The sequence below is a fragment of the Schistocerca americana genome, chromosome 2 (genome assembly GCF_021461395.2).
Source record: "Schistocerca americana isolate TAMUIC-IGC-003095 chromosome 2, iqSchAmer2.1, whole genome shotgun sequence".
NCBI lineage: Eukaryota > Metazoa > Arthropoda > Insecta > Orthoptera > Acrididae > Schistocerca > Schistocerca americana.
This window is the reverse complement of record NC_060120.1, coordinates 283,179,727-283,202,685: the sequence shown is the minus strand read 5'-3', so window position 1 is coordinate 283,202,685 and position 22,959 is coordinate 283,179,727.

Genomic DNA, 22,959 nt, shown 5'->3' with positions numbered 1-22,959 from the left:
GAAAAAATTATACTATGCCTATACTCACACAGGCTATATGTCACCATGCTCCCCCGTCTTCGGGAAGCACCGTCAGCCTTTTCTTTCATTCTACAGACGTGACATTCAGCGCCATACAAAATCATTCCTATTACATGAGACCACCCTCAGCGGACCGAAGTCGATGTCTGAACTCTTCTGCAAATTCGAGATCGGTTCCCCTCGGCACAAACGCGTTACTGTTTCTGCTCCGAACCTGATCGCTTTTCTACAGACATCTCCGGACTCTAGGATTACAGCAACACACTTATTTTCGCATTGTTCACCATAATATTATACCAGTTTCACCGTATGTCTCCATAGCAAGCACTAGGGGCCCCCTACCGATCGCTAGCGCAACATAATTCCCAAGATATAGACTGTAAATTACTTATCTACAAAGTCCAAATTTTAGCCACGTGGAGCGTGCTGTACACCGTTGAGTAACTAGAAATAAATAGATCAAACTCATATTTCCACTCTCGAATACTGAAGTCGGTCATCTAAGATATTCCAAACCATCCCTATAATTTACAAGCCAACTAAGATCTTTCCCACGTCTAGATTTCTTTATACAGACATGACATTCAGCGCCACACAAAATCATCCATTTTACATCAGAGCACTCTCAGCGGACTGAAGTTGATGTCAGAACTCTTCTTCAATTTGGAGATCGTTTCCCCTCGGCACAAACACGTTACTGTTTCTGCTCCCTACTTGCTCGCTTTTCTACGCACATCTCCAGACTCCTGGATGACAAGAACACACATATTTTCTGCATAATATACCATTTTCACCGTACTTCTCAATATCATGCACTAGGCGACATCCTACCGTTCGCTAGCGGAACATAATTCCCAAGATATAGACTCGAAATTATTTCTCTACAAACTCCAGACTTTAGCGAGGTGCAGCGTGCTGTAAACCACTGAGTAACTAGAAACAAATAGAGGAAACTGTTATTTCCACTGTCGTATACCGATGTCGGTGATGTAACAGATCCCAAATCAGCCCCGTAATTTACAAGCCAACTAAGGTCTTTCCCATGTCTAGAGAACAGGCAAACGTGTCTTCCACACACCACAATCGATCTTCCCTCAACTAAATAAATGCGCGAAATGTGCAGAAGCAGTCAACCGAACAATTTACTTGGGACGGAATAACGGTCGAGCGCAAACGCACCATCTTTTCAAATTTCCACTTGATCACGAAAGCCGCCCAACACATACTAAGTATTAGTTCACTGTTCGGTCGTCTAGAGGACTGCAAAGTTAACTCACATACATTCCTATACTCCAGCAGTGATGTGGATTCGGACGGGTGCTGCTGTTAACGGGAAACGTGAATAATTACCACCACAGACCATGCATACACGTTACGATCGCGGTCTCAATTGAACGGCATCCGACAATGAGTGAAGTATCTGAAATACACCCTGCTGACGGCAGTGGCTCTGGAAATGGAAATATCTGTACCTTCCTTACGACTGGACATACTCTTCCCTTTGGTATCACAGTACTCCAAGTCAAATTCACACCCTCCTTACGACTGCACATAGTCATTTCCTTCCCACAAACATATACTTCATAAAAGCTAATGCTCAAATGCGAACATAGGACGCATCCCTTACTACTACGTTTGATACTCCGTCAATAACTGATTTCCTACGATACTAAATAATACTGAACGAAAATCAACAATCGGTGTGCATGTCTATTAGGTTTTTCTTGCGAGTCCTACCACTGTGTCTTAGAAAGAGCGACGTAATCCGCTAGATGTTAAAGAAGAAAATCAATCGCATAAACTACTGCATGTTACTGTCACAAGCAGTCTTGGTTCTACAGGTGCACACAAGTATCCATGTTAAAAGCTGAACCCGCTTTACAAACCGAGGTACGATATGACCGTCACGGTGATCGTACGAACGTGTATTATCCATCCACGATGCAAACTCGTAATAAAATCACTGAACTTTGAAAGTGGTTCGTCTAAAGAAGGTGATATGTAAGCGGTATTTGCGACTCCCTCACACCGTCCCATCTAGATAATTCTATAGTATTTGTAGCGCACTCTCTCTCTATACCATACCAGAGCTTCGGCGATATATCGACTGATTGAGAACGATCACAAACAGTAGTAGTAGATGTGTGCCGATTGAGGTCGTAAGAAGAAAAATGTACACTAGCTTCTCACGTCTCTAGTGTAACCCTACCCACTAGAAATGATGCAATAATTTCGAATGAAGTCTCTCTATTCAAGCATATACCTGCATTTGATCACACACACAAGTGAATCATATTTCTCACACTCCCATATCTAGAAACGAGTCACCTTCCTCGAACCTAGCTGCTACAGTAAAATTCCGACCTGGTTTTAGGCAGCCCCTACGCATCTTGCACCTGATCCCATTTCTACAGCTTCGTGCGTGTAATAGTTCCATTTTAAGTCGGAACTGAGCAGAAGTCGGAGAAAACCATACCCACCACCTTCTGCAACCCGTGTAGAAACATAACTACCTGAGTTAGTGCAACAGGACCGTGTTTTGTCCATTCGACGTAAATGCGCGCAATGTGCTACATCCCCAAACTACATACAAGTATTACAGATCAGCATCCATTCAAATCAATGAGCCCAACATGCTATCATCCTTATTCTCTACCCCCCCCCCCCCCCCCCGCAAACAGAGAAATATTACAAACTATAGAACTTCCACTAACTTCATCCTATATATAAACCACCTAGACATCTACGCTGACGCAGTTACGCAAAGCGGCGGTGGCGTTCCAGTGTGGAGAAAGAAATTTCGCAATGCTCCCCAGAATACCGCAGTGTGCAGCCACCCACGCATTCCTAATCGTTAACCAAGTCCATCACCTCAAACTGCTACTACTACTGCCGCCTATTAAACATACAGGCACCGCAGACGCCACATTAAAGTTTGATCACCTACACTCTAGGCGAATGATCGTATGAGACGCTCCTTCTGGTCCTGTTTATTTGTTTCAACACTGTTTTCTAACACGCATTTGTACAATGTCAAACATTTCCTTTTCTCTACCACGACTTCGAGACCTGGGCCAGATTCTAAATTGACATTAAGAAGTTCTGATCGACGGCCTCTCGCAGGAAACTAGACCTTGCACCTTACGGTGGACAGCATAACACTGGATGATTTTAAATAAAAGACAGTTAGAACATAAGCAAACTGTAACAGTTTTACGGCGTTGGCATAGGTCACCAAACTACAGCCCGAAGTTGATTCACGAGCTATACATTTAGACTCGTCTCTCACACTGACGGAATAGCTGACGACTCTGCTTTCCCTTTCGACTGATTCCTCCTATTGCACTCATGTACGCAACCACTGTTTCGCTGCTAGCAACCCCCAAGAAGTTGCTGCCCACCCAACAAAACATGTTCCCCAACTCAAACAAGCGATATCAGTCAATCATTATGTGGTAACCAGTGCACGGATGGGATGGAAAAGACCATCGATGTACTCTAATAATAAACATCACATTTCATAGCGCGACGAATTTTACAATAACTTCAACACCGGCCAATCATGTTATAGAAAGTTTCCCCAATTTCAATATCAAAGCTAAACCAGCCCCTCTCCACTTTGCGAGTATGCATAGATGACTGTGCAGTACGTCCATTTAGTGTTAATTATCGAACACATAAATCATAAAAGTATACCAGACAGCGCTCAACGTATTTCTATAACCTCGAGCATTGTGTTTAATTTGCGATCTATCTCACTGTGTATGGGAGTCACAGAGCATTCTTGGTGTCTTAGGATAAAATTAGAGAGTGAACGATCCTCCTCACACTGTCATTGACCAACCACCCCTGCAGCACCGTCAGCGAATTAATCTGCAACCGACCAGAAGAAGACCGCTACATGCCACGTCTAGTGAATGAATTGAGCTTTCCGAGTCCTAACCCATCCAAGTTCACGATATTTCTCGTGATGAGACCATGTCGAGGAGCTTAGCACTCCTTATCGGATTTCAAATTCCCGCCATGTAATAGCAGTCAGTTAAGAATAACAATAAAGGAATCATTCTTATAGGCGATGGAGCTCCAGACGGATGGAGGTCTGTGGACTGTGTGAGATGGCCCAAAGGATGTCTTTTGTATGAATGTGATAAATAAAATGTTCAAAAATAAATAGAGTGCATTGCTTCCTTACTCTCCCCAGCAGCCCAGTGCAACCCGAGTCATTTTCGCACCATTTTCCCCCTACAGATCACCATCTGGGGTTGTATGACGTAGAATCACGTGACTAATGCAGTAGCCAATGGGAGTGCAGCATTCTAGGGGTGGAGGGAGGGGGGGGGGGGAGTGCTACGTGACGAATGAATGAGCATTGCGCTCTTATTGGGAAAATGTGAAAATTCTCATTTGATAATTGAATATAGAAATAGTACATTCATTTATGGAATATAATTAAAATGGAATTGGAATTAAGTACATAGGTAATTGATACATAGGTAATTGATATGTTAGATGCAAGATGTGGGTGTCACATGTGTTCAGTTACTTTCGTTAGGGTATTTGCAGAAAACTATCTGTGGCGCGGATATGAACTTGCAGGCTGGAGGTTCTGACGTCAGCGGCCGCGCGCTCGCGGGCTGCAGACGCGAGAGAGAGAGAGCAGACGATCTGGGGTTACGTAATGGGACCATGCAGGGGTTGTGTGTCCTAGAGCACATGGTGAAGAAAATGTACGCAGCCATCTTGAATAACGGCACTTGTCATGACCCAACGTCACGGTAGTGCCGTCTGGTGGCGACGATATAAACTAAGCCAGTTAGGCTCTGGACCTCTTGGTGGACACACTGGGTGGCGCCATCTTGGATAACGGTACTTGCGTCATCACCTGACGACCTGAGAGCGCCCTCTGCTGGTGGCGATCTGAACTAAGCCAGTTGGAGTCCAGACCCAGTGGCGAACACACTTGCTTGATATTGGTTAAATAATAAAGAAAAGTGCTTTTTTACAACGAATACGTAGGTGGAGTAGTCGACTGAGGTTAGTACAAGTGTCCTGTCTTTCGCGCTAGCAGCGAAACCCCAAGTGACCCATGTTCCCACCAAAATTGAAACTTGACGCCAGTTCATAGGAGGAATGGGCAGAATGGCATCTACACTATTTTCATAAGAGGTAGTAAGATGTAAAACAAAAAACATCTTGATTGACGTCATCGCCGCCATCTTGGATGACGGCATCGCCACCATCTTAGATAACGGTACTTTGGCATGGGAACGCCCTTGCCCCAATACTCACATCCTCCATGCTCACTACTTTTTAGATTGTCACAAGAGGTCGAACGTAACTGTGCATGCCCACTAAAAGTGGTGAATTCATTGCCCACCGAGGCGAATGAATTACACGAATGCGTGGTGTCTCTTCTTTCGGACATGTCTGAAAGAACAGTCACCATGCATTCATGAAATCTAGTTAGTGCACCTGGTCATACTAATACCTGTGACTAAATATGCCTCGCAGATGCGTAAACAGTGCTGACAATTTTTGCTACTTTTGCGGGTAGGCTACATTGAAATAGCAAAGGAGGCCAGTAACGCTGTATATGAGGAAAGCATACCAACTGCTACAGGAGCCAGTAGTGCAGGCGTAGCGTTTTTGATTACTACCCAAAACGTCCTTGGTCACGGGTTCGAACTCCGCCACCGCTTAAATTTTGAATAAAAATCATCAGCAATCCGGCTGACGACTTCCGGCGTAAGACGTCACCTTCATCCTGCCAGCGGCCTTGTCAAAGAGGGCGGAGGAGCAGACAGCTGTTCCGGATACTCACTTGCCCTTGGAGTGGGAAACTACCCCTAAAGGACCTCGGCAATAATCAACGGCATGAGGATGCAGAAGGCAATGGCAACCATTGCGTTAAAGACACATCATACGTATCCGCAGGATATGTGGCTTGTAATTGAACCCGGGTTCCCGGGTTCGATTCCCGGCGGGGTCAGGGATTTTCTCTGCCTCGTGATGGCTGGGTGTTGTGTGCTGTCCTTAGGTTAGTTAGGTTTAAGTAGTTCTAAGTTCTAGGGGACTTATGACCACAGCAGTTGAGTCCCATAGTGCTCAGAGCCATTTTTTTTTTTTGTAATTGAAAAAAGTGTCATGATGACCTCTCCAACAGCAAACGACACCGGAATGGTCCCCAATCGGATCTCTGCGAGGGGACTGCCATAGGGGAGGTAACAACGAGAAAAAGATTGAATAACCGACGAAAGGGTATTGTTCTACCAGTAGGGGATTGGAATGCCAGAAGCTTGAAATTGATAGGAAAGCTACAAAATCTGAAAAGGCAAATGCAAAGGCCCAATCAAGGTACAGTGGGAGTCAGTGAAGTGAAATGGAAAGAAAACAAGGATTTCTCGTCAGATGTGTATAGTGTGATATCAACAGCAGCAGAGAATGGTATAACGGGAGTAGGATTCTTTATGAATAGGAAGGTAGGGCACAGGGTGTTTTACTGCGAACAGTTAAGTGATAGCGTTGTTCTCAAATTAGAATCGACAGCAAACCAACACCGACAACAACAGGTCAGGTACACATGCCGAAATCTCAAGCTGGAAATGAAGAGATAGAGAAAGTATAGGAGGCTATTGAACGGACAATTCCATACGTAAAGGAAGATGAAAATCTAACAGTCAAGGGGGAGTCGAATGCGGTTGTAGGGGAAGGAGCAGAAGAAAGGGTTACCGGACATATGGGCTTGTACGAGTTTGGCGATATACCATTCGACTGTCGGAGAAATATCATCCATAGAGTTCCGACGGCTGGAAGACCTGACAAGTGCGACAATTGTCGCACAGTCCGTTTAACAACTCATCATCCAAGCTGCTGACAAGAATAATATACAGAAGAACAGGAAAAAAATTGAGGATCTGTTAGATGACAATTAGTTTGGCTTTAGGAAAGGTAAAGGCACCAGAGAGGCAGCCCTGACGTTACACTTGATAATGTAAGCAAGACTAAAGAAAAATCAAGACACGCTCATAGGATTTGTCGGCCTGGGAAAAGCGATCGACGGTGTCAAATGGCGCAAAATGTTCGAAATTCTGAGGAAAATAGGGTAAGCTAAAGGGTGAAACGGGTAGTATACAACATAAACAAGAGACAAGAGGGAATAATAAGAGTGGAAGATCAAGGACGAAGTGCTCGCATTAAAAAGAGTAGGGCTTGATCTATACATAGAAGAAGCAATTATGGAAATAAAAGAATGGTTCAAGAGTGAAATTAAAATTGAAGGTGATATGATATCCGAGATTAGATTCGCTGATGACATTACTATGCTGCGTGAAAGTGAAGAAGAATCATATGAGCTGCTAAATCGAATGAACAGTCTAATGAGTACAGAAAATGGATTGAGAGTAAGTCGAAGAAAGATGAAAGTACTGAGAAGAAGGAAACGAGTCCAGCGAGATACTTAACATTTGCAATGATGGTCACGAAGTAGATGAAGTTAAGGAATTCTACCAAGGCAGTAAAATAACCCATGATGGGCGGAGCAAGGAGAACATCAAAAGCAGACAGCACTGGTAAAAAGGGCATTCCTAACCAAGGGAAGTCAAATAGTATCAAACAAAGGCCTTAATTTGAGGAAGAAATTTCTGAGCATGTATGTTAGCAGCACAGCATTGTATGGTAGTGAAACTTGGAGCCGGCCGAAGTGGCCGTGCGGTTAAAGGCGCTGCAGTCTGGAACCGCAAGACCGCTACGGTCGCAGGTTCGAATCCTGCCTCGGGCATGGATGTTTGTGATGTCCTTAGGTTAGTTAGGTTTAAGTAGTTCTAAGTTCTAGGGGACTACTGACCTCAGCAGTTGAGTCCCATAGTGCTCAGAGCCATTTGAACCATTTTGAAACTTGGACTGTAAGAAAAGCGGAACAGAAGAAAATGGAAGCATTTGAGATGTGATGCCACAGACGAATGTTGAAAATTAGGTGGACTGATAAGGTAAGCAATGAGGAAGTTCTTAGTAGAATCGGGGAGAAAAGCAAGATATGGAAAAAATTGACAAAAAGAAGGGAGATGATGAGAAGACATCTGTTAAGAACATATCCAGCAAATAATAATTGAGGACATAGGCTGCATGTGCTACTCTGAAATAAAGATGTTAGTACAGAGAGGACTTCGTGGCGGGCACTGTCTTGCCAGTCCGCAGACTGATGATTCAAGATTTTTTTAAAAAAACTGTACTTTGGATGTGGCTTTGGCTGTATCACTCACATATTTAACTTGTGTGAGACTCTGCACAAATGGACCATAAGAAAAGGTGTAAGTGCAAATTCTTCGAAATTTCACCACTAATTACATATAAAAATCGATAACAAACTAACAATTGCGTTTTTTCATATATTACAGTAAAATCAGCAAAACAAATCAGAGCCTCACACGCCGAAGACATTACACAAAAATGGGATAGTACAAATAGAAACACACTCTAAAATGGAAGCATTTCCCGAAACGCGTCGTGTAAAATCTGAATAAAAGAAAATCAAGACTAATAGCAGGAAACTTACTTATAAACAAACCCATTCTTTTCACAGTCGTAGGCTTCCACAAAAACAGATCATAGTCACTGATAAAACATCAGAACGCTTATAAGAAAAAGCAAATGAAATCCTCAAGGATGTTTACAATCGTAAAAAATCGTAAAATCGTAATGAATTAATGTTGAACTTTAAGCGTAGATGATACATCTGTAGACTGTGAAGTAGACACAAAGTGTTTAGGGCTGAACACTGTCAGCTGACATGGTGTGAACATATAAATATACTGACAAAAAGAATGTCATCAGTATACTATACTCTGAAGCTGTTAGCACCAGTTTGTAACAGCCAATGTCTTGTGGTGACATACTATGCTCACATTCTTAGCGATGGGATTTTTTTCTGAGGATCGAAACATGGAAACAATTTTTAAACCGCAGAAAAAGACCATAAGAACAATAACTGGAGGTAGCAGTCAGGCTCATTGTAAAGAGCTATGTAAAAAATCAGGTATCTTTACTCCACCAAGTGAGTACATATACCAATCTGTGAAGCGTTTCAGAGAAGCATTATTAGTAGTGCACTAGTAGTTCTATTCACAAACATGGAACAAGAGATGGTTTTGAAGTTACGTTTACCCAGGAAAAACAAACAAATAACTCAAAACAGCAATTTATATCGGTAGAAAGAAGTGTTTGTTTAAAAAGGCAGCTAAAGCGTTCTTCACAAGTAATGCATATCACACAGTTAAGACTACTTAGAGAACTCGGAGCAGTGGATAGTAATGAAAGGGGATACTATAGCACTTATGTCACATTTCAGAAGATGTTTATAGTTTACTGCTCATACAAGGATCATGTGTCAGCATGTGTAACGCATGACACTGATGTCGGCTGACTTAGTTTTTCAGGTTGACAGTTGAGTCTGGAGTCCGGAACTGAGGCAATGGGCACAGCGGTATCTTCTCAGTCCAGGAGTCGTCGGTGGGTGTCATAGTTTGAGCGGCAGTGAAGAATGTGTGATCAGCAACAGTCCTGGAGTCATCAATGGATATCCTCAGTGTTTGCCAGTGAAGCAGGAAACTATGTTTTATTTAGAAAGTTAACTGAAACAGTTTGTGTGTAAATGAAGGAATATTATATACAAGAAAGAAATACCGAATGAGGCAATGCAGCTGTTAGGACGCTGACCTCATATTCGAGGGGATGGAGCTCCACTGTCCGCCCATCCTGATTTTGGTTTTCCGTGGTTTTCCTGGATCGCTAAGGCAAAACCTAGCCAACTGTCTAACACCTGTCCTATCCCCCTAGGCTGTCAGTCCTATCCTCTTAAAGCACATTACGTATGCTGTGTGCTATATTTTGGGCTGTTGACTGGCACTGTATGACCTTGACACATCCTTATCATTGTGAGATGATCCTGGGATGAATAAATATAAATAAAATAAATAAAGAAAAAAGTGCAAATGAACAGACGTCTTTCAAATTGCAAAAATGTTGCTGCTCTTCCTAATTTTGGTGAGTATTTTGAATAACGTATATGTTTCAGCTATGGTTAAGCACCAGCTGCCATCATACTCATAGGTCAAGTTTTTATTGGCGGTTTGAAAATACAATTTGGTTAAATGTAAACATCTGTTTCAGAAGAGTTGGTAGGACGGATATGTGCTAAGTCCTTAGTGGTTGTCTGTGACCACCTGGAGTAACAATGAACGTTTTTCCACATTCTGGCAGTTCTATCTGTTGTGACGCTTTGGAATAACCCTCGTACATTAAAAAACTAATGTCTGTCGGGTAGAGTTATTCCGATAACCACATATCAATAATTGGTGTTCCAGCAATTTACAGAGCCAACGCAGTCAGCTGTGAGGTACAAATACTTACAACGTTTAAATGTACAGCAGATGTTAACATGCCGCTCTTTTTCAAAAAAACTTTTCTTGCTACTACCTGTCTGCATATTGTGTCGTCTCTAATTCTGCCATCTTAAGTTATTTTGCTGTTCAAATAGCAGAATTAATCTACTACTTTAGGTATTTTACTTCCTAATCCAATTCCTTCAGCATCACCTGATTTACCTCCACTACACCTACAACTACCCTTTTTTTGTTGATGTTCATGTAACGTCCTCTTTTCAAGACACCATCTATATGAGCTGCAAAGTTCTTTGCCCTGACAGAGCTACAATGTCACATGAGCGCCTTTCTTATCTCTGAACTTTAATTACTTTCCTGAATTTCTCTTTAGTTTCCTTTACTGCTTACTCTGTGTGGTGACTGAATAATATGTGTCATACGGTACAAGTATTCCTCATTGCCTCTCTATTACTGACTCCCTTCAGTGTCGTTCGAGTCTTGTAAGTAGTGTCTACAGTCTGGTTTATGTACGAATTGTAATTAAGCTTTCGCTTCCTCTACTTCATGTCTAACTAGGGAAACCGACAACGCTTCTGACTAATGAACCCGAGAATGCTTCGCAGTTGCTAAATATGTATGGGAACTGAACATTCGTGCTGATTTGGGGTATCCCTGGTAAATGTGTTTGGGCGCTAATTTCGGCTTCTAGATGCGATTTCGCCCAATTTGAACGATTGGAATTTGAAATTACGATAAATAATAATCTGAATGAAACAGACGTTTGTTTTCGTTTTTTGTTTTTATTGTTTTTACGAATTATTACATTCTTTGTACACAATACAATTACAAAACTTCAGAAAAAACAACATTTTTTATTTTTATTTTTAATACTGTGTGGTGACAGTTTGAACTAGTTTTCTGAACTACCAGTTCGTCAAAGGATAATATATAACTGCTTACGTTCAAAACACTCTGATCGTATACGAATGTCAACGTATTTGAATGTCTGATCTTGCGCCTTTTTTATAGTTGCTGCAAACGATACCTGATTAGGAAATGAAGTCGCTTAAAATGAATTGGTAAATCGCTTGGAGTCATTAGTATACGGAGTAAGTGAGAGTCCTCGACAGCTGCTCATCCTGTGAGGAAAGTTGCTTCCATGGCATTACTTCTCATGGTTTTAATTTCCAAACGGGTACCGTTACGAAATTTCGGTTATTGAGACTGCGTAATGGTACTATAGGAATGCCGACTTTAAGCGTCAAACTATGTGGCGGGAAGCCAGGTGTATTCTGTGAATTTAGAAATTTTTGTGGATACTGAACTGCATCTTCAGTGGTGAAAATATCTATTCATTGGTATTCCGTATGTTCTCCTATTACTTTTTCCGAAATAATATTGTTTATTACAGATGCAGAAATTTTTTGGGGTGTAATGATCGCTCTTTTACAAAACCAATAGCATGGATTCTGTAAAAGATCATCGATGCTAGGATAAATTTCAGAAATTAGAGAATCAGTGTAATGTTTCCTAGTTTTTCATCGACAGACGTATAGCCATGATCGTGAAGTACTGTTCCAACAGTGGCACGGGAACATTCCTAATTGCCAATAAATGATCTTGATGGAACTTAGCTGGTGTGTAGAGGGGGCAAAATAGAGCAATACGTTTTTTTCCCCCCACTTTTACTTTTACGGGGTAAAACACACGCCGAAAGGTAACTGGCATTTTAGGTTTAGAGGGTACATCTTCGACACTATGATACATAAAAAATTTGTAATGAATACAGAATTAATGTTCTTGAAAATTGTATACTCAACTTTCGTAATGATTTAAAATTTTTCAAAATGCCCCACCACTGTTAATTAATTTTGGAAAATGAAAACCTTGGTTACAACATAAATTAAAGAAGCTTTCAAGCCATATACATCCCTGTGTAATAAAGCTGGTTTCTGAAAGACAATTTTTGGAAAATAATCTGTACAAAACGTGCTGTGGGCATACTCTCTATATACCCGATTAAAACATTACTATTCTAATTATTTATTTTACTTATATTTGTTTTATGTTTTAAATTATTATTTCAAGCTTTACGTTCATGGTTTTTTTTAGTTTACCGTTTCACATAAGTGTGTTTTGTTAACTGAAAATAAATATTTTTTATTATCACAGAAAATAATTACAGTAATGATGATCTGCAAAGAAATGCTTAAAAGATAACAATTTTTTATTCTGTGAACATGAAATCAACAAACTTTCTTCACTTAATACACGCGACAGAGAACACATTATAAAACAAAACTCAGCAGGATTTCAAACTGCCGCTAGTGAACCTCTAAATATCATATTACAGTAAATTGTTAAGGCTTAGAGAAGAGACTTGATTGTGTAGTAATGACTGCAGCTTGATTATATTGTTTCTCAAGTGGAGACTGACATCATAAACATTCAACAGAACTAGATCTGAAAGTCTTCTCACAAAGTTCTTCCAACATCGGAAGTTGTGTAAGTCCCACGACCGTCCTTTAGAAAATTAAGTCAGCTTCCCTCCAAAATGAACGAGATGTCCAGCACTGGAAGGTGAAAGGAGATTACGTCTATAAACCACAGACGGCCTTTACCTGTTTACCACACCGCAGTTATATATATATTTTCCGAAGTATGGTGCTTCCACACCTATTGGTAACAGGAATCTTACCTGCAAAACTGTGCAGTTTTGTGTAATATTTGTGATCAGTGCTTACAAGGTGACAACATATACAGAAGGGAGCTTTTCTGATTACTTACCTGACGTAAATAGCTGCAGTTTAGCGATCTTGGAGAGATGACATATCACTGTGACCGGAAAAATGTTGCTTTTCGGTGGCAGACTATGATCTCCTTTCAGAATTAAAATAATCAACCGTAATTAGCTACTTTGCCATCATTAAGAGCTCTAAAGTCTGCCTCTGCAAAACACAGTTTATATCTTTTTTTCTCTTTACCCAAACATGTTCGACACCTATGATTCATTTTCTGTGGGTCTTTGCTTCTGTAAAATATTATACAAATTTCAAGCTTTTTTATTTTAGATCTAAAAACTATAACATGGCATTTTCTTGTTTTGATTGTTTACCTGCAGCTACATTAATTGTGAATCTGGGTTTGTACAGATTTGCTTGCGTTTGTGACTTTTTGCAGTTTGACATCTGCAAAGTAGACGGAACAGTTATAGTTTTTAACAGTTACTACACTTTAAAAAATTTCTGAGACTAGTAGACTGGCTATGTTCTGTGCTTACGTTTCACATCGTATTGCATATTTCCAAACGCTGAGGAAACCATGTAAACACTAGCTCCTAATCACAACAGTATGTCTTTCCAACGCGAAATATTTATATGTGGCGGACTTGTCGCTCAGTAAAGGTATCTGGAAGTGTGTCACAAGTATCCAGTTACCAAAGAAAAAATACATTTTTTCCAACGAACGTGAAAGTGGATAAAATAAGTAACGTTTAATGTAAATATGACGAGAAAAACGGAGGGGACAGTGAACGCACCCTGAGAGTTGCTACACGTTAACTATCGACAAGCACTGTAGTTTAAATGTCTGCGTATTGTACACTGGAGTGATAGCGTTCCGAGCTCCGCAATGTTTCGCAGAATGGCGCCGATAATCAACGCGCTGTCAGATACAACAATGGGTCTTTTAAAACTGGACCTTCAACGCTATCTTTCGCCGAATTGCTTCACTAAACAGAGGGACCATTAATGATAAGAAGAGTATTGCTTAATGGTGACACAAAAAGCCACCCAGAAATGCTTTTAGTGCGCACACGGCGATTTAATGCCCTCTCTAGGAGGAGACAAGCAGGGGTTGGATGGACGGTTGACAGATGGTCCTCTGAGCACCTGCGACACAAATTCGTTACGGGGCCCTCAACAGATTAGTTCCAGCCACCTCAGCTCACACAGAAACAGCCGTCCTGTACATGTTGCTGGCCACTGCATACGGAGGTGTGACACATCACGTGACGTCATTCAAGATGTGACTACATACACAGGAGGACAACTACATCTACAGCTCCATCTACAGCCATGCTCTACAACCCACTGAGAAGTGTATAGCAGAGGATACTGCTCATTTTACAGACTTTACATAGTTAAACATGTACGTCCTTCCCTATCTTTCAGACTGTGTCAGAGGATGAGAGATGGCTATTTCATCTCCATCACATAAGAAACGGAACCATCAGCAGCGATGGAACAGCTCTACGTCAGCATCATTCCCGAGAAAGATAATCACGGTTGAACATAATCTTCCGCTAAACTAAGCAACGGCAGAAATCAGTCGGTTGATGTATTACTACAGTTGTTTTCTTATTTACGTTTCTCGCATTTTAACTTTTAAGGCTCGATAAAATACAACAATATTACTGCTAAGTGTGTTGTACAGTGTTCTTCAGTTACTGTGTATTTACATTTAAAATTAAGACTAAGGATATCTAAAGAGGAAGAATAAATACACTACTGGCCATTAAAATTGCTACACCAAGAAGAAATGCAAATGATAAACGGGTATTCATTGGACAAATATATTATTCTAGAACTGACATGTGATTACATTTTCAAGCATTTTGGGTGCATAGATCCTGAGAAATCAGTACCCAGAAAAACCACCTCTGGCCGTAATAACGGCCTTGATACGCCTGGGCATTGATTCAAACAGAGCTTGGATGCCGTGTACAGGTACAGTTGCCGATGCAGCTTCAACACGATACCACAGTTCATCAAGAGTAGTGACTGGCGTATTGTGACGAGCCAGTTGCTCGGCCACCATTGACCAGACGTTTTCAATTGGTGAGAGATCTGGAGAACGTGCTGGTCAGGACAGCAGTCAAACATTTTCTGTATCCAGAAAGGCCCACAGGACCTGCAACATGCGGTCGTGCATCATCCTGCTGAAATGTTGGGTTTCGCAGGGATCTAATGAAGGGTAGAGCCACGATTCGTAACACATCTGAAATGTAACGTCCACTGTTCAAAGTGCCGTCAGTGAGAACAAGAAGTGACCGAGACGTGTAACCAATGACACCCCATACCATCACGCCGGGTGATACGCCAGTATAGCGATAACGAATACACGCTTCCAATGTGCGTTCACCGCGATGTCGCCAAACACGGGTGCGACCATCATGATGCTGTAAACAGAACCTGGATTCATCCGAAAAAAATGACGTTTTGGCATTCGTGCACCCAGGTTCGTTGTCGAGTACACCATCGCAGGCGCTCCTGTCTGTGATGCAGCGTCAAGGGTAACCGCAGCCACGGGCTCCGAGCTCATAGTCCATGCTGCTGCAAACGTCGTCGAACTGTTCGTACAGATGGTTGTTGTCTTGCAAACGTCCCCATCTGTTGACTCAGGGATCGAGACGTGGCTGCACGATGCGTTACAGCCATGTGGATAAGACGCCTGTCATCTGGACTGCTAGTGATACGAGGCCGTTGGGATCCAGCACGGCGTTCCGTATTACCCCCCTGAACCCACCGATTCCATATTCTGCTAACAGTCATTGGATCTCAACCAACGCGAGCAGCAAAGTCGCGATACGATAAACCGCAATCTCGATAGGCTACAATCCGACCTTTATCAAAGTCGGAAGTGTGATGGTACACATTTCTCCTCCTTACACGAGGCATCACAACAACGTTTCACCAGGCAACGCCGGTCAACTGCTGTTTGTGTATGAGAAACCGGTTGGAAACTTTCCTCGTGTCAGCACGTTGTAGGTGTCGCCACCGGCGCCACCCTTGTGTGAATGCTCTGAAAAGCTAATCATTTGCATATCACAGCATCTTCTTCCTGTCGGTTAAATTTCGCGTCTGTAGCACGTCATCTTCGTGGTGTAGCAATTTTAATGGCCAGTTGCGTAAATAATGAACGCAAGTAATATCACGTGCAGCAACAACATCTTAAGAATGGGGAAAGTTTTTTTTACTTTTTTACGTCTTTTCCAAACGCTGAATTAGATAAATGGTTTCCACTGTTCTGTATAAAAATTAGACTCTTTACATCGTTTTGCTAACAATATGAAAAATATTGTTTTGTGAAGTAAGATTTGCGCGGCAGTCGGAATTAGCGAATATACGATCAATCTGCGGTGAGTTCGTGAGTCGAAGATTTTTCCTGTTCTTCCCCCTATCAGGGCAGGACAATGGCTCAAAAACCTGCTACGAAGAGTCATAAATTGTTGACATTCTAACGGATATCGATTACGATTTCGATTTCTCTTGCGGGAAGGTAATGCTGCCTGCGTCTTTCACACCGTCTTCGTCAGTGATCAGCTCCTCGCATGGGCGTGAAATAATGTTGTACAACCATAGAGTCCGTCAAGAAAATAGTCACCTCAGGGCCATCCTACCATCCTATAGCATTGCCAGTTAGTGATAATTTCAGATTTTAGTAAAAATTCGGAAAATATATTAAACATCCGTATTACATTAGACATTTCTACTTTTACCCTTGAATATGAGGGAATGCTTCCAAAAAGAAAATTCTTACCAGTTGCTACGAAAAAAATAAACTCTATTGTTACAATAAATTTGGAAGAAAAATAATTTTTTACTTCAAATATTGAAACAACAGAACTACTGATACATTTGGAATGAATAAAATATATGTACGCTCTGGAAGTTTATAGAAGTATGTGATACATATTTGATAGTAAAAACACGAAAGTATTCCGAGATACAAAAATAAAATACCATAAGAGGTGTGAAACTGTTCCGCCTGTGTAACGAAAAAGTCGTCGCTGATCAACATGCGTTCTGTTGGACCTTGTAGAAACTTCTAGCGAGAAAGTTCTTAAGAGAACTGTGAAATTAATTTTGATAGAATCGGAAACGTCATTGCTGTATCGTGTCACGTATGAACGCATTTTATCCGCACGAGACTCCGTGCGTGACAGCGCGCGGGTATCTGTACGCCCTCACGAAGACTTCAGTTCTGGCGGTACGCTTTAATACGACGGAGAGTATTCCCTAGCTCACGAAAATTTATTTGCAACTCTTAACGACCCTTCGTCACTGCACTCATCACCCACATCGCCGATGTACGCTACACAAAGGTAACATTAGTGTTTCGGGCCACTAATTTCGTTGAGGTCGAGCGAAATATGTCTATGCGTATGGTTTGATGAAACACAAGTTTTATCGAAGTATACAGAGTGTCTCATAAAGAATCATCCCACTAAAAAATATATAACTAGTATGTTATTTGAGATGTGCGTGAACAAAGCAAACACTAGAATTTTTCATGGTTCCCGGGAGGTAGCAGCAGTGTGCGCCCACTTCAGTTCTAGTAAAAATGGTGTTGGCACAACAGAAAGCGTTTCGTGTTCTACGTTTTGCGCAGTGCAGGTCAGTGATAACTGTTCAGCGTGACTTTCGTACTAGGTATAGTGTGGCTCCTCTTACAGCAGAGAGCATTTGACGATGGTATGAACAATTCCGAGAAATAGGTTGCTTGTGTAAAGCCAAGATGTCCGCAGAAATCCGTTCGCTGTGCAGTTCCACAACTCAACATGCCCCCCAAAGTCCGTCTGGCATTTGTTGCGTCGACGTTTACACATGAAACCACGCAAAATTCTGTTACTGCAAGCTGTTCGTGAAGTTGACAGACAACAATGTGCGGAGTTCTGTAATTTCGTACTTGGCAAGATGGAGGATGACAATTTTCTTCGACCGTCATAATGTGAGAATACGGGGTACGGGACAACCACATGAAGTTGTACAACATCAGAGAGCCTCTCCAAAATTTAATGTGTTTCTTTTTTTCAGTTTCACGGGAAAAGGTGTACGATCCATTTATCTTTGCCGAGAACACTGTTACAGAAAGCACATATCTCGATATGCTTGGGAACTTCCTTTTCCCACAGTTGGGGACTGATTCGAACGGCTTCATTTACCAACAGGATGCCGTCTGGAAGTGCGGGAATTTTTAATCAAAGGATTACTGAACGAAGGATCGGTCGCACAGGACCAAATGATTCAGCCTTACATTACTGCCTCCGTTGTCACCGGTCCTGACTGTGAGTGATTATTTCTTGCGAGAGCTAACAAAATACTGTTTGTGTGCCTCCGTTACCAACAACAATGAATGAACTAAGACATCTCTCAACAGCAGCTGTGGAAACTGCAACTCAGGATGTGCTCCCTGCAGTGTGGGAATAACTGCCGTGCGTCTCAAGGGGACCATATTGAACACCTATGAAAAGGTGTGAAAAAAACTTTTTTAGTTTTCCGTTCATCAAAAAACGAAGTTCAGTGTATGTGTCTATTAGTTTCAGAAATACAGAGGAGCCAAATTGGATGATTCTTTTTGATACAACCTGTACTACAAGACTATTGTCTTCAGCGAGCAATAAGTTCGTTGTACACAAAACTTCGTTCTTCTTGCTGCAGTGTCTCTGCATTCCAATAAAAATTTTAGTCCATCCTCACACTTTCTGTCTCAAAAACCAAGTGAGCGGAGACGGCAAATAACGGAGGTCTTTGAGTCAGAATAATTAATTTTTTCGCCGAGATCACCCTGTATGTTATAGCCGCTCATCTCTCGTATCTAACAACTTTTTGTCAGAATCGTTTTCATTTACATCCCTATCTAGGTGACATCTAGAAATTCTGCCGACGTGACTGCACTGTTAATATGAAATGTTGACGATTCCAAAATACCACAAGGTTTTCGTATTTTATCCCTGGTTTCTGGTTTCTTCACTGTTAGGGAAATGAGTAAAAAACTTCAATACAGTCAGTTCGACTATTTTAGATTGTTTTCGAATGTCTTTTCGCCCTTTGCGCACATCGGCTAAATTAACACTACACGTAGGGCCCTGCTCCTGCATTTCGCACACTACAAAACACAAGCGAACGCAACGTTCCACGGAAGACTGAAACACATGTGAAAATACGAAAGCGGTCAGCATTCATCTGGCGCTGAACTGCTGCAGCTGTTAATAGTGTGGCTACAAAGCCACGAGCCGGCCGAATCACAGCACTTACAAGAGAACCTCCCCATCGCACCCCCCTCAGATTTAGTTATAAGTTGGCACAGTGGATAGGCCTTGAAAAACTGAACACAGATCAATCGAGAAAACAGGAAGAAGTTGTGTGGAACTATGAAAAAATAAGCAAAATATACCAACTGAGTAGTCCATGCGAATGATAGGCAACATCAAGGCTCGCGTGAGCTCGGGAGCGCCATGGTCTCGTGGTTAGCGTGAGCAGTTGCGGAACGAGAGGTCCTTGGTTCAGACGTACCCTGGGATGGGAAGTTTAACTTATTATTTTCAGTTTATGTAACAAACGCTTATATTTTCATCAATTTTGGGAGTGATTATCACATCCACAAGAAAACCTAAATCGGGCAAGGTGGAAGAATCTTTTTACCTATTCGCCAAGTGTACAAGTTAGGTGAGTAGACAACATATTCCTGTCATGTGACGCACATGCCGTCACCAGTGTCGTGTAGAATATATCATACGTGTTTTCCTGTGGAGGAATCGGTTGACCTATAACCTTGCGATCAAATGTGTTCGGTTCCCATTGGAGAGGCACGTCCTTTCGTCTACTAATCGCACGGTTTTGCGGTGCGGTCGCAAAACACAGACACTAAACTTATTATAGTGAACAGAGACGTCAATGAACGAACGGACAGATCATAACTTTGCGAAAATAAAGATAATAAAATTTTCAGTCGAGTGAAGACTTGAACCTACGACCTCTCATTTCGCAGCTATTCACGCTAACCACGGGACCACGGCGCTCCTAGAGTCCCATACCCCTTGATGTTGCATATCTTGGCATGGACTACTCAGTTTGTATATTTTACTAATTTTTTTCATAGTTCCACACAACTTCTTCCTGTTTTCTCGATTGATCTGTGTTTAGTTTTTCAAGGCCTATCCACTGTGCCAACTTATAACTAAATCTGAGGGGGGTGCGATGGGGAGGTTCCCTTGTTAGTAGACTGCAGGCAGCAGGTGTGACACTGAGGCGTCTGATTTCGCGGCAGCCTCTCTAGTGTAAACACATTGTCAAATCTGCGGAGAAACTGGTGCTTAAAAGACAACTACCTTTTGTTACCAATTATCCATCGCTTTATTTTCATCATTATTAGTTTATTGACTTAATATTCACCGACAGAGGTACCCTCAAGGTTCAACAACTCGTGTGTGAGCAAATGCCTAACTTTAAATGTGTAGTTCGTTTATTTTATTGTGTTACATATCCGCAGCCAGTGGTCTTGCGGTAGCGTTCTCGCTTCCTGCGCACGGGGTCCCGGGTTCGGTTCCCGGCGGAGTCGGGGATTTTTCTCTGCATCGTGATGACTGGGTGTTGTGTGTTCATCATCATTTCATCATCATCGCCGTAGTGGCGTCAACTAAAAAGGACTTGCAATATGGCGGCCGAACTTCCCCTAATGGGGCCTCCCGGCCAACAATGGCATACGATCATTTCACTTCATTTCATTGTGTTAGATGTTGAGGCGACATCACCAGAGTCAGCCCTGTCACATACAGGCCGCGTATCCTCTACATACCTACCCTACAAGACACTGGGAAGTGTTGTCAGAGGGTACTTCATATCAATGTAATGCACTGAGGGATCTCAACTCAGAGAGCACGGAAACCAACAATATGTTGTCTTTTAACACCTGCCGGCCGCGGTGGTCGTGCGGTTTTAGGCGCTCCAGTCCGGAGCCGCGCTGCTGCTACGGTGGCAGGTTCGAATCCTGCCTCGGGCATGGATGTTTGTGATGTCGTTAGGTTAGTTAGGTTTAATTAGTTCTAAGTTCTAGGGGACTGATGACCACAGCAGTTGAGTCCCATAGTGCTCAGAGCCATTTTTTTTATCACCTATTTTTGACCTATTTTGTATCTGTATCGATATTTCTATGTCAACTGTAGTATTCCTTATATATAATGTATCTGTCATGGAAATTCTTTGACTATGTATACATGTTTCAGTTATGTGAATTTTTGAACGATGTTGTTTGAATTGTGCTTGTGAATTTAAGTAACTACTGAAATAGCCGGCCGGTGTGGCCGTGCGGTTTTAAGCGCTTCAGTTTGGAACCGCGTGACCGCTACGGTCGCAGGTTCGAATCCTGCCTCGGGCATGGATGTGTGTGATGTCCTTAGGTTAGTTAGGTTTAAGTAGTTCTAAGTTCTAGGGGACTGATGACCACAGATGTTAAGTGCCATAGTGCTCAGAGCCATTTGAACCATTTGAACTACTGAAATGATTGTTATGTAATGTACAATAAATGACTTGGTCCATAATTAGGGAATGTAGGGTTAAATGTAAAAAATGTGGGGAAGCCCCGCAGCTACGAAGTAGCCTGGCGGAGTGGATGCGCAAGTGTGACGGGTAAGGGGTCGGGGCTCAGCAGTGCTGTGGTTAACACCTCGCTAACAGCGCGTTTTCAGGCCAGAAGAGCTTAAGGGCAGTGTCTATGGGCCTCGGATGTTGAATTTGGTGATAGCATTATCATGGCATGGTTTTTGGCCCAGTAAAAACATTATTTCGACGCCAAGAAGATCAGTAATAGGGCGAGGCCAACAGAACTGCCATGACTGCAAATTGTGCCACCAGTACCACCAGCCTTCCACTAAATTGTTTTGTATTTTGCACTCTGTAAATGGACAAGGTATTTGTGAAATTTGCATAATTTTAATAATAACCATGGTGTTACTAAAAACTCTATCTTACACGCGTGATTATCCCATCCACAAACCTGGACAGGAATCCTATCCTACTGAATTTAATTTCGAGTGTCCTAATTTATTATGAGAAAGTGGCTGAACTTCAATTTAATGCTGTGTTGTCATTTGCACAGCCAATTATAATTTTGAGTAGGTCAAAGAGTTATAGTTTGTTGTGCTTTATTTAACTAATAATTAATGATAAGAATACTTACCTTTTTTCATACATACTGGTGTAAGTTTGTTAATGAGCACGGTTCTTCAAACCATGAAAGTTTAAGGGTCGTCGTTAATGAAGCAATGCAACGGCTCCTTCAGAGCCAGTGTAGTTAGCTTTGCATTCTGTTTAGTTGCTTCAAACCGAGATTAAGAAAGAACTGTTTACTGTGTTATCTATTCTAATGAGAGCTGATTAATACACACGCATAGAGACCCTATATTAGGCAAATGAAGTTATAGATTATGGTCATTAGTAGACCCGCTCATTTAAATTCAGAATTATTTCAACCTTTTCCCTCTTCAGTATTGCTAATAGTTGCATGTGTGTCGATATTTGGTTTTATAAACTGTTGCACCTAGTTCATTTAAGGTACGTTTTGTTGAGAGGTATATGTTTCTGTTTACTATCTCATTAGCCATTTGCTTATCTGACTTAATAGTTTGCAGCACATTTATCTGCAAGGTTAGCTTATTGTGCTGTAGTGTGAACAGATATAAGGAAAGAGTTTAGTGTGTGTGTCAAGGAAGGTTAGGTTAGCCTTAGCACTGCCTTTTGCTTTATCGTTTGGCTTGATACAAGAATGCCTAATTAGGCTGGCG